Raw genomic sequence first — 13,232 nt, 5'->3', positions numbered from 1 at the left:
CAGATCTCTAAAAAAAGAATAATGTGACTTATAAGCCGGAACTCTTTAAACTTTTTGCGAGAACGCTCTCGCAATAACATTACTGGTAAACTTCCATCTAAATTTAATTTTGATTACGGCGTATAAAGTAAAAATTAATTTGTTCTACACAATAATATGTGACACGTAGCGCTCTCGCAATAATATTACTCTATAAACTTCCATCTAAATTTAATTTTGATTATGGAGTATAAAGTAAAAAGTTAATTTGTTGTACACAATAATATGTGATACGTACTACATTGTCTCATGTTTGTCTACTTCGCCTGTCATATCTTGTGGGAAAAAAATAAAAATAAAATGAAGAGGTGAAAAGAAAAAAATTATTAGATAATATCCCAACAAGTAACTAATTATGCAAGTTTTATGTCATGTTTATTCTATTTTTGGTTCCTTGTCAATTCAATTGATTATTCACGGGAATTAATGATTTCAAAATCATGTAATAATTAATTTGATGAAAAGTGTATTTACGTTCAATGAATGAAGAAGATATTAGGTGCATTGTGTACCAATAATGCAATCAGTTATGAAAGAAAAATAATAATTCTAAAAAAGGAAAAATAGAGAGTTAATATAAACTTAAAAATAGCTTAAACACCTACAACTCAATTCCAAAGAAATAGAGAAGTAAACTAAATTTTTTAATTATACATAAAAGACTATTGAATACAACTTGGAACAATCCTTTTTCAAGTCACAAGAAATGCCCTATCAAAGATTTAATCCTAATCCTTCCTGTAAACATAATCTTATGAGTTTGAATTTTGTCCAGCAAAATTAAAATGCTAAAATGACAAGACAGCCCTTAAATGGTTACATGAATCACTTAAAAATCACATGACTTATAAAATAAAGCCACAATGACATTAATATCTTAAATATAAAATGAAGACCGAATTAAAACTTATATAAATGACTCTAAACCAACCGTAAACAATCACACAATCTCATCACATCATCAGTTGCCCCTATAAATGGAAACTCTTCTTAGGATGTTGAACCATTTGACGATAGGTCACTTCCACTTGCTCTACATCAGTGCCTTCGGGTGAGAGAAAAATCATTCTCACTCAAAGAGTCACCTTGGTAAGAAATTAAATGACGAACATTGAAAACAGCAATCATAATATGGAAAGTTTACAAAAATCAAAAAATAAAATATAGTATATATATATATGCAATTGAAAATTTGGATTCCTTACCCTCTACCGTTAATTGTTTTTGTGTTTATGCCTGTGTGATAGAGAGAGAGAATATGATCTGTAACCCAATTAATCACCATATATGCATGCTGAGTTTCTGGATATTCAAATCAAAAAATTAATCTATCAGGTGAAGTGACATTTGTCCTATATAAGTGTCATATTTCCTTCACTTTTAAATAATCGATGTAAAATTCGTTCAACTACTCAATAATCTCCTTTAAGCGAGGCTCGCCACAGTGGATAGAACGTCCTTTCCATTGGTTAGGGGATCTTGAGTCGACATGTGGCTCTTTGGGACCCGACCTAATACCAATTGTTGGACTTGTGGGTATCTAACTCAAAAGATTAATCTATTAGATCGAGTAATCCTTATTCTATATAAGTTTCATATTTTTATTTTATTTATTTATTTATTATTAATTTTTTTTTTTTGTAAGAGCATATATAACAAAGTTCATTAATAATAATAATAATAATAATAATAATAAGTTTATTACAATCATACACACATAGGTGTGTGTATATATATATGTTCACTGGGACTCACAAAACACAACATAAATACAACCAGAAAGCAATAATTAGAAAATAAAAGTAGCAAAAGCTTAATTGATCACTGAGAAGTAAGTTAAATTACCATATAGTTGCGTGCTTCAGAAATGTTGATAGAAAAATCCTTAACAGTTGTAGAGGAAGTTGGTAAATTTCTTTTCCAATTTCTTTCATGGCTGCCACAGCTGCCTTGGCTAAATGTTTCAGGAAGCTCAGGAACCAAACCCAAGGGCGAAGGCTAACCTATAAAGGGTAAAGTACATAAAACCCCACTTGACTTGTAATATTTTTTAGTAAACTCATCTCGTCTAATTTTTTATTAAAGAATTCCTCTCGACTTGTAATATTTTTTAATAAATCCCCCTCATCTAATTTTTTACCAAAGACTCCCCTCAACTATTTGAGGGGGTAGAGGGTAAAAAAGTTAATTTTTGGACCAAAATGCCCTTTTATTTAAAACTTAATTTTTTCGAATTTTAAAAATTTATATGTCACAAACCGTACATCCAAATATTGCATATAATATATGCACGTAAAGCTTATAAAACAAGGATTTCAGAAATATTAAGATTTATTTGACAAAACTTCATAACAGAGAGAAATAGACAATCTAAGAATTTATTATAACAATCTTATTTTATTTTTACAGAAATATTAAGATTTATTTGACAAAACTTCATAACAGAGAGAAATAGACAATCTAAGAATCTATTATAACAATCTTATTTTATTTTATTTTTTTAAAAATCCTTGGGTTATTTTCAAGAAATTTTTTAAAATTAATCACTTTCATATGAAGCATAACATATAAAAAAAATTAGTCCCAATAGAGACCGAATATTGATTTTGATTTTTTTTTTTTTTTTTTTTTTAAATGGCAAGGCTATAAAAGAATGGAAATATTTTGACATAAAATATGATATCTCGTGAAATCAATCTCTGTTGGGGCTAATTTTTTTATATATTCTGTTCCATGTGTAAATGAATAATTCTGAAAATTTTCTTACAAATATCTCGAGTATTTTATTTTTAAAAATAAGATTGTTGAGGTAAATTTTTAGATTGCCTAGTTATGAAGATTTGTTGCACAAATCTTATAGTTCTGGAATCTTTATTTCATAAACTTTCCATACATATATAGATAATGCTTAGTTATTTACCGGTGAGTAGCTTCACCCTACTATCCTCTTATGTGTCTCAATAAAAAAATAACACATCAATTTTAATAACAAAATAATAAAATAATAAAAAATGAAAATAAAACCGGATCAACCCGTTTTAATTGGGTAATTACTCATTCTATTTTTCATGACTTCCCAAACCCACACCCTTCTCTCTCCACTGTTCTTCTTCTCACCTCCATGGACATCATCAATCAATGAACAAGTATATTTGATTCGTGTTTGTTTATCGTTCTTATTGGTTCGATTATTGATTTGACATTGATTTTGAGCTTTACTTGTTCGATTTGCGCTTGATTTCTATTATTTAGTTTAATGTCTTGATTTTGTTCTGATTTAAGTCTCAGATTTGTTAGTTTTGACTTAAATACTCTCTATGAGTTATGGATAGCTAGTACTGTGAATTGAAATTGGTTGATGTTGCATTAGATGATGTGTTTGATACACTTTCTGCAAGAAGAAGCATCGACATGATGAACTAGGATGAAAAAACAATGTATCTAAGAATGGACATGCCTGGTCTCAACAATGTATCTGAGAAGGACGTGGTTCAGGTTAAGGTCGATTGATTAAGGAGGCGAGAATGGAAACGGGTTGATCCAGTTTTCTTTTCACTTTTTATTATTTTATTATTAAAGGTGGTGTATTATTTTTTTATTGGGACACATAAGAGGTTAGTAGGGTAAAGCTACTCACTAGTGAGTAACTAAGCATTGTTCTACATATATTATTTATAATTTTTAAATCTTCGGTTTGTGAGATATGAATTTTTGAAATTCGAGAGAATTAAGATTTAAATAAAAGGACATTTTGGTCCAAATATTAGCTCTTTTACCCCCTCAGATAGTTGAGGGAGGTTATTTGGTAAAAAAATTAGATAAGGGAATTTATTGAAAAAAATGCTACAAGTCAAGGGGGATCTTTGATAAAAAAAAATTGATTAGGAGAGTTTACTAGAAATGGTTCCAAGTCGAGGGATTTTTTTGTACTTTGCCCTTTTTTAAATAAAATTAAAAGATACAATAACAAAAGGAATTTTTTTTTTTTTTTCACAATTTAAAAGAAGTTTCTAGAACTATTGTGATTCCTCTGTTGTGACAAGAGTATGAGTTATTTACTTATTAATCACGAAATTGAGGTAATTTAAGAGAGAGAGTAAGATAAAGTACAACTATATACAAATTGATTTATTTTTGAATAATGACTTCCTGAGATTTGAAATCCAAACTATTATGTATATATCTAATAAATGAGTGGGGTCCATAATGTATTGTGTCATCCATGACATCAAAATTTTAGTCTTACAAAGGAAGATTGCATTTAGTGGCTTCTTAGGGAAACTTACCTGTACGCCTAAATAAGGCCATGCATATGTAATGTTTTGATGTACTGGAAAAAGGTTTTCATTCCCTCTTTTACTCTCTCTTTCATTCTCTCTCTCTTTGTCTCCTCTCTCTCTCTCTCGTCTGTGAAAGTTTGCTTCCTTTTATAATTCTCTCACTTGATATTATTGTTTCTATATATATACATATATTTACTACACGTTATCAGCACGAGCTCCATCCATCTCAGATTTGAAGAAAAAGCTTTTTCTCCCTCTTTCTATCCCAACTATATATCTATTTTGTGATATTAGTTTTGATATATTGTTGGGTTGGTTTGCTTCATCGAAGAAAATAATATTTCTGACTCCAAATGGTAAAAAAAATTTAATTATAGATTATTATTCATAAAATAAATTTGTTCACTTAAATAATATATGTGCTTACATTATGGTCGGTTCTACCACCTTTATTATTTATTGATCCACTAATTATGGTCGGTCTTACCTCCTTTATTATTTAATGTTTTATGGCTGGTTTTACCGCCTTTATTGTTTCATAATTTATTTACTATGGTTGGATTTATTATCGTTGTTATTTAAATAATTTATATTATGTTATTACTTCATTCAATGCCATTTTATTTATATACTATGCTAAATTATATTTTTATATTGTTGTTAAATCTAGTTATTCTGAAAATGTCAAATCTGACAAAGCTGGAATTCGTGTCTCTGGATATTTCTGGCAAAAATTATTTATCATGGATTTTGGATGCTCAGATCCATTTGGATGACATGGGCCTTGGAGACACAATTAAAGAAAACAATGATGCATCATTGCAAAATAAAGCAAAGGCCATGATTTTCCTCCGGCGCCATATTAGTAAGGAACTGAAAACTGAATACCTCACTGAAAGAGATCCACTTTGTTTGTGGAATAATTTGAAAGAAATATATGATCATCAAAAAACAGTCATCCTCCCAAAGGCCAAGGCTGATTGGCTGCAATTGAGGTTGCAAGATTTTAAAACTGTGGCTGAATATAACTCTGCTCTATTCAAAATCAGCCTACATTGAAATTATGTGGTGATATTGTTACTGATGAACTTTTGTTAGAAAAAACATTCACCACATTTCATGCCTCGAATGTACTTTTGCAACAACAATATCGAGAGCGTAGATTTAAAAAATATTCAGAACTGATATCATGTTTGCTTGTGGCAGAGTAAAATAATGAGCTTTTATTGAGAAACCACCAGTCCCGTCCAACTGGATCGACACCGATCCCTAAAACATATGTTGCCTCATCCCGTGGTCGTAGACGCGGACGTGGACGTGGACGTGGTCGTGGTGGTAGAAATGAATATGGTCGTGGCAAAAATAACTACCACCATAATGAATATGGTCGTGGTAGAAATCATTCTTATTATCGTAAAGGATATCAATCTTCACATTTTCGCAATCAGAGATCCACACCATATTCTCAAAGGAGAGATCATCATGAAATGAAACAGGGAAAAGGGAAGGATGTGGCTCAACCTTCCAAGGCACACGATAATTCTTGTTATCGGTGTGGCATGACAAGGCATTGACAAAGTATTTGTCGTACACCTAAGCATCTGGATGAATTTTACCAAGCCTCAATAAAAAAAAAGGGAAAACAAAAGGAAATGAATATCCCTAATCATGATGAGCCAGTTAACATCACAAATCTGGATATATTAGATTTTTTTGAAGACCGTAATGAAATGATAAACTTCTTGATTGGTGATGGAAATGTCCACACCAATTAATCTTATTTTCTTTTCATATTCTGTCTACTATGTTTTTATTTTCCTTGTATTTTCCTTGTATTAAAGTTTTTATCCTCTAGTTTGTATTAAAGTTTATTTTGTTATAAAAGTTTTTTTTCTGATAAAGATATTTACATGAATAGGAATGGATCTGACCAGTTCCAATATAAATGGAGAAGACATATGTCTTACAGATAGTAGAACAACACATACAATCCTTCGAGATCAAAAATATTTTTCCCACTTAATTCTGTCAGACGCCAGTGTTAGTACCATATCAAGTCCCACCGACTTGATTGAAGGCTCTGGACGAGCCAACATCATTTTACCACATGGAACAAGATTACAAATCAATGATACCTTATATTCTACAAGATCTCAGAAAAATCTGTTGAGTTTTAAAGACTTGCGTCGTGACCGCAAATGAAAAAAATGTGGAATATCCGTACATTACTTGCATTACCTCAGGCAAGAAGCTGATATTAGAAAAACTCCCTGTTTTCTCTTTTGGGTTATACTATACAACCATTAGAATAATTGAGTCAAATGCTATGATCCATAAAAAATCTTGTGACCCAAAACTTTTTATGCTTTGGCATGATCGACTTAGTTACCCAGGGAGTATAATGATGCGTCGAATTATTGAAAATTCACATGGTCACCCACTAAAGGATCAAAAAATTATCTTACCGAATAATCATTTATGCACCACTTGCCCACAAGGTAAGTTGATTATTAGATCATCCCTTTCAAAAGTCATTGTTGAGTCTCCTCCATTTTACAACGAATTTACGGGGATATATATGGGCCAATTCATCCACTCTCTGGACCATTTCGTTATTTTATGATCTTACTTGATGCTTCAACACGATGGTCACATGTTTGTCTGCTTTCTACTCGTAATATTGTATTTGCTAAACTTCTTGCTCAAATCATCAAATTACGGGCACACTTTCCTGATTACCCAATCAAGACAATCCGTCTTGATAATGCCACTGAATTTTCTTCTCAAGCTTTTGATGATTATTGCATGTCAGTTGAAATTATTGTTGAACATCCTGTTGCACACACTCATACTCAAAATGGTATGGCTGAATTTTTTATTAAAAGACTTCAGTTAATTGGTCGTCTTTTGCTTATGCGAACAAAATTACGTGTTTCTGTCTAGGGTCATGCCATATTGCATGCTGCATCATTATTTCGTATACGAACAACTGTTTATCATAAATACTCACCATTGCAACTTGTTTTTGGTCAACAACCAAATATCTCCCACATACGAGTTTTTTGTTGTGCTGTATATGTTCCAATTGCACCACCCCAACGCACTAAAATGGGTCCTCAACGTAGACTTAGAATTTATGTTGGTTTTGATTCTCCATTTATTATTAGATATCTTGAACCCTTGACAGGTGATGTCTTTAAAGCACGATTTGTTGACTGTCATTTTGATGAAACTGTTTTCCCACCATTAGGGGGAGAAAAGGCACAGCAGCAACGCGATCTTATTTAGAATGCCCTAGAATTGTCTCATTTTGATCCTCGCACAAATCTATATGAACGAGAAGTTCAGAGGATTATTCACTTGCAAAATGTTGCAAATCAATTACCTGTTGCATTTACTGATACAAAGAAAGTGATAAAATCACATATACTAGCTGCAAATGTGCCAGCACGAATTACTGTCCCTGAGGGACCTTCTATCAGTAATACAGCAAATGCATCTAAAACACGCCTGAAGGGTGACAGACTAGTTGGCTCAAAAGATACCACTCCTCGTAAAAAGAAATCACAAAGAAAAACGGGCACTCCTGAAGAGGCCACAAAAGGAGCAACAGATATTATTGATTAATATGAGATAATAGCCTTTGATAAGGCAGAGGCTCTTGACGAGTCTCAGGTACCTAAAAATGATGAAATAATAAATATTGATGAGGCAAAGGCAACAGATGATGATATGGCCCCTGCTAAGACACATGCCCTTGATGAGGCAAAGGTACCTGAAAATGATGAGATCTCATTAAATTATGAAACGAGATGGAATATAAATGAAATTGTTGTCGACAACATATTCTCATATCTCGTTGCTCTTGATATTGATAATGAGGATCTGGAATCTCAAAACGTCGAAGAATGTCGACGAAGAAATGATTGGTCAAAATGGAAATAAGCAATACAAGCATAACTAAATTCATTATCTAAACGTGAAGTATTTGGACCAGTAGTCCAGACACCTGAGGGTGTTAATCCTGTTGGGTACAAATGGGTGTTTGTACGAAAACGTAATGAGAAAAATGAAATTGTGAGATACAAAGCTTGACTAGTAGCTCAAGGTTTCTCACAGAGACCTGGTATTGATTATGAGGAAACATACTCTCCTGTGATTGATGCACCTACTTTTAGATTCATAATACATTTGGCGGTCACAGAAAAATTGCATATGCATCTAATGGACGTGGTTATAGCATATTTATATGGATCACTAGATAGTGATATTTATATGAAAATTTCAGAAGGATTTAAAATGCCTGAAACAAAACCACGTAATATGTACTCGATAAAATTACAACGATCCTTGTATGGATTGAAGTAATCTGGATGAATGTGGTATAATCGCCTTAGCGATTACTTACTCAAAGAAGGGTATGTGAACAGTCATATTTGTCCATGCATTTTTATTAACAAATCAGAATCTGGTTTTGTTATTGTTACAGTATATGTTGATGATCCGAATCTTGTGGGAACATTAGACGAAATCGAAAAGATAGCCACTTATTTAAAGAAAGAATTCGAAATGAAAGATCTCGGAAAGACAAAATTCTGCTTTGGGTTGCAGGTTGAACATTTTTCAAGCAGTATTCTCATCCATCAATCAACATATACGGAAAAGATTGTGAAACGTTTTCATATGGATAAAGCCTATCCATTAAGCTCTCCAATGGTTGTCCGATCACTTGACATCAAGAAAGATCCTTTTTGTCCTCGAAAGGATGATTAAGAACTCCTTGGTCCTGAAGTGCCCTATCTTAGTGCGATTGGTGCTCTTTTGTATCTTGCAAATTGTACAAAACCTGATATAATTTTTCCAGTCAATTTATTAGCACGATATAGTTCTGCACCAACTCGCAGACATTGGAATGGAATCAAACACATACTGCGATATCTTCGTGGCACAACTGATATGGGCTTGTTTTATTCGAAGGCACCAAATTCTCCATTAGTTGGATATGCAGATGCCGGCTATCTTTCTGACCCACATAAAGCTTATTCACAAACAGGATATGTGTTTACCTGTGGCGGCACAACTATATCATGGTGATCTATGAAACAGACAATGATTGCAACTTCTTCAAATCATTCTGAGATACTCGCAATTCATGAGGCAAGTAGAGAATGTTTTTGGATGAGATCAATGATCCAACATATTTGAACAACATGTGGTCTCTCATCAATAAAAGAAAGCCCAACAGTATTATATGAAGATAATGCGGCATGCATTACACAGATGAAAGAAGGGTATATTAAAAGTGACAAGACCAAGCACATCTTACCAAAATTCTTTTATGCACATGAACTCCAGAAAAGGGGTGATATTAATATTCAGAAGATACGTTCATGTGAAAATCTAGCAAATCTATTCACTAAAACGCTTCCAACTACAACATTCTAGAAGCTAGTGTACAACATTGGAATACGTCAACTAAAGGATCTTCAAGATTGATCTAATGAGGGGGAGCAATTGATCAAAGAGGTATTGGCAAACTGTACTCTTTTTCCTTCGTCCAAGTTTTGTCCAACTGGGTTTTCCTGGCAAGGTTTTAATGAGGCAGTTATAATCAATGCAATACTATTTTTAGATACATAAGAATACTGTACTCTTTTTCTTTCATTAGGATTTTGTCCCACTGGGTTTTCCTTAGCAAGGTTTTAACGAGGCATATTCTTAGTGTAGTTTTGTGGACCCCAATGGGGAGTGTTATGTATATATCTAATAAATGAGTGGGGTCCACAATGTATTGTGTCATCCATGACATCAAGATTTTAGTCTTACAAAGGAAGATTGCATTTAGTAGCTTCTTAGGGAAGCTTACCTGTACGCCTATATAAGGCCATGCATATGTAATGTTTTGATGTGTGTTGGAAAAAGGTTTTCATTCCCTCTTTTACTCTCTCTTTCATTCTCTCTCTCTCTTTCCCTCTCGTATGTGAAAGTTTGCTTCCTTTTATAATTCTCTCACTTGATATTTTTGTTTTTATATATATACATATATTCACTACACAAACAAAGTTTTAAAAATATATAAAAAGTTTTTCTTTAACCTTCATTATTTGATTAATTTTAATTATAAAATATCAAAATAATTAAATGACTAGATTACCCTTCTTTTTTATCTCTCTAAACCCATCTGGGTGCATCACTTCCACATCTCCGGTGAAGAATCATCCGTTGTTTCCCATCGATTTGGAGGTCCCTTCTGGGTCTTTGTCTCTTTGAGATAACCCAATATGATACATCCACCGCGTAGTACGATCTTACCCACTGTTAACCCGTCCCAAGTCACACTCACTCCTAACTTGGGTTCGATCACGTCTAATTCACTCATCCCGAGTGTCCTCACTCCCTGTCTCGTCTTCAGCCTCACCCTCTCCGTCGCCGGAAGCCGATTCCACCTGTACCTATGACTCACTACAGAACCCAACGACTCGGTCCAAAACAGCACCGACGCTGAGGATGTGAACCGAGTTTTTCAAGGGTTCACCGTCGTGGGAATATGATAACATGTTCATTATAACAGGAGCACCACACGTGGGTCACGTTGTGCCACCGTAACGTGTCGTAGACGAGCGGCACATTAAATTTGCGAAGGCAGATGTTAGTGCTGCCAACGGCGGCGATTCCCCACGTGAAACTGTTGTAGGATCTATCGATGTCAAGGCAACATCTTGTACCCTCTGACAACTGAGGTAGAACGATATACCATAGAGCGAATTGTTGATGATTGTCCCCGTCTTCCCCTCTGAAAATCCATACCCAGAGGGCGTGATTCTAGGTTTCCACCCCAAGATCGATCGGCCTGACTCTCTCTGTTCATTATGCTTATTGTCAACACGGTCCCTTACCAGTCTCCACCATTATGCTCATCCTTCGCCGGATAATTTCACAGTTGCTAGTAATATATATATATATATATATATATATATATATATATATATCTGGCTGGTTAAGTGCATATAACCCCCTAAATTATTCTCTCCCCCTAAAAAAAACCCCTGAAGTTCTATTCTTACAGTTAACCCCCTAACATATCTAAAGTTTTGCAAAAATTACCCACCAATGAAATTTCGACTAAATTTTCAGCTAAAAAGGCATGTGATGTCCCATGACTTTAAATTTATAATGATAAAGTTACCCTTATTACCATTATAAGCTATTAAATATATAAAATTAAAATTCCAAATTGATACATTCCCAAAAAAGAAAAAAGAAAAATCCAAATTGATACATTCCAGAAAAAGGAAAAAAAAAATCCAAATTGATACCACCCCCAAATTGAAACCCAATTCTACCTATTGGAACCAAGATTCATTCTCTCCCAACTTGCCATCTCTCTTTATGCCTCTTCACCGTTTGATTCTCTGCAAGCCATTCAACAATCACAAACCGAACCCTAAGTTTCATTCACAAATTCTAATTTTTGTTCTATAGCTCAAATTTCTTTGATTTATAGCGAGAAAATGAAAGTTTTGTTGAACACTGGTTGACCGAGGAAGTTGGGTTTCTGCAAATCGAGAAGCCGATAGGATTTCGACAATTTGATGTTAGAGACGAAACGATCTGATAGAAGCCTCAGCATGGAAGGTAGAGCGAGACGTTGAAGAACGAGTCGAATGTAAGATGAATTGGGGTATAGTCCAGTGAGGGATGGTGTTGAGGAGAAGGTGGTCGCCCTCCTCATCGCCGTTGATTTGTTGTGACCGTTACCAAAGGAACGCATTGAGGTACTAAACTTCTTGGTCATCTCCTCCTCCTGCTGTGTATTTCTTTTCACATAAACACAATCTCTGTTCACCGCCGTGTTTATTTGGCCTGAATGGTGGATTAATCGACGAACAAACCAATTAATGGCTTCACTTGAGCGGCACTACCGCACTAGTCGAATTTGGGGAAAGGTCTTGTCTGCAAGAAAGATCTGTAAATTCTTCAATGTGCTAGAATTAGGATTTTTTTTATTTATTTATTTTTTTTTTTTTCGGAAGGTGAGAAATTAGAATTAGGTGATGTGTTGTCTAATCCTTATTGGCCTTTGAGTCTTTTTTTTTTTACACCTTAGCAACAAAAGTTAATTAAGAATCCAAACAGGCCCTTCAACTAAAGCGTAAATTAGTTGATGAGCACTGAAAAGTACACTTTTAAATCCCTTAAGCTTGAATATTCTAGGACCTTTATCTATCTTATTTTTCCGTTTTAGTATTTATTTGTATTTTTGTCTATTTCAGGCCAATAATGTTAAAATGGGCTAAAAATAGTTTCTTAAGGCCTTTTTGGAGTCAAACTAAGTCTTGGTGAAAATCCGGAGCAAAAGGAGGCTGATTTGGAGCAAAAAGAGGCTAATCCTGAAAAGCTGCGACGTGAGATCGATCCAACTTTTTCTGAGATCGATCGCTTTTTCTGAGATCGATCAAAGTTGGATCGATCGAAAATTAAAGTTGGATCGATCGAACTTTTCTCTGATCGATCGAACTTTTTCTCTAATCGATCGAACTTTTGCTGGCAGCGAGCTCTCTTATTCCTGTGCGCGCCCAAAAGTCCACCTACCACATAGTACAGGATTAGATATTTTTGAGGCTATATTCCTGACTTAGTGACTAAGAAAAGGACCTTCTATATAAAGGGAAGTGACCCATTTTGTAAAGAAGCTTTTTATCATTTTACTTTTACATTGTAATTTTAATTTTTCTCTCTAAAAAAGTTAGAGATTAGGGTTAGAACAAAAGAGGGAAGTGGAGGCACATCTCAAGATCCATCTCTAGACCACACTCTCTCTCCATCTCTAGAGCTTCAAAGAAGAAGAATAAGAAGAAGAGGAAGAAGAAGATAGAGCCATATTTGGAGCTTGATTCCATAATCACATCC

The 13,232-nt window shown here is 34.0% G+C and overlaps 1 pseudogene; it reads right to left on the bottom strand.

Annotated features, from left to right (window-relative positions):
• Positions 1 to 10,459: 10,459 nt before the first annotated feature.
• On the bottom strand, positions 10,460 to 12,093 carry LOC132296109 (2-methylpropanoate--CoA ligase CCL4-like; annotated as a pseudogene).
• Between the last annotated feature and the right edge of the window lie 1,139 nt (positions 12,094 to 13,232).

The sequence above is a fragment of the Cornus florida genome, unplaced genomic scaffold, assembly GCF_030987335.1.
Source record: "Cornus florida cultivar Cherokee Brave unplaced genomic scaffold, ASM3098733v1 CherokeeBrave_3.0.0_Hap2_Chr02, whole genome shotgun sequence".
NCBI lineage: Eukaryota > Viridiplantae > Streptophyta > Magnoliopsida > Cornales > Cornaceae > Cornus > Cornus florida.
This window is presented reverse-complemented; position numbering and strand designations above follow the sequence as displayed.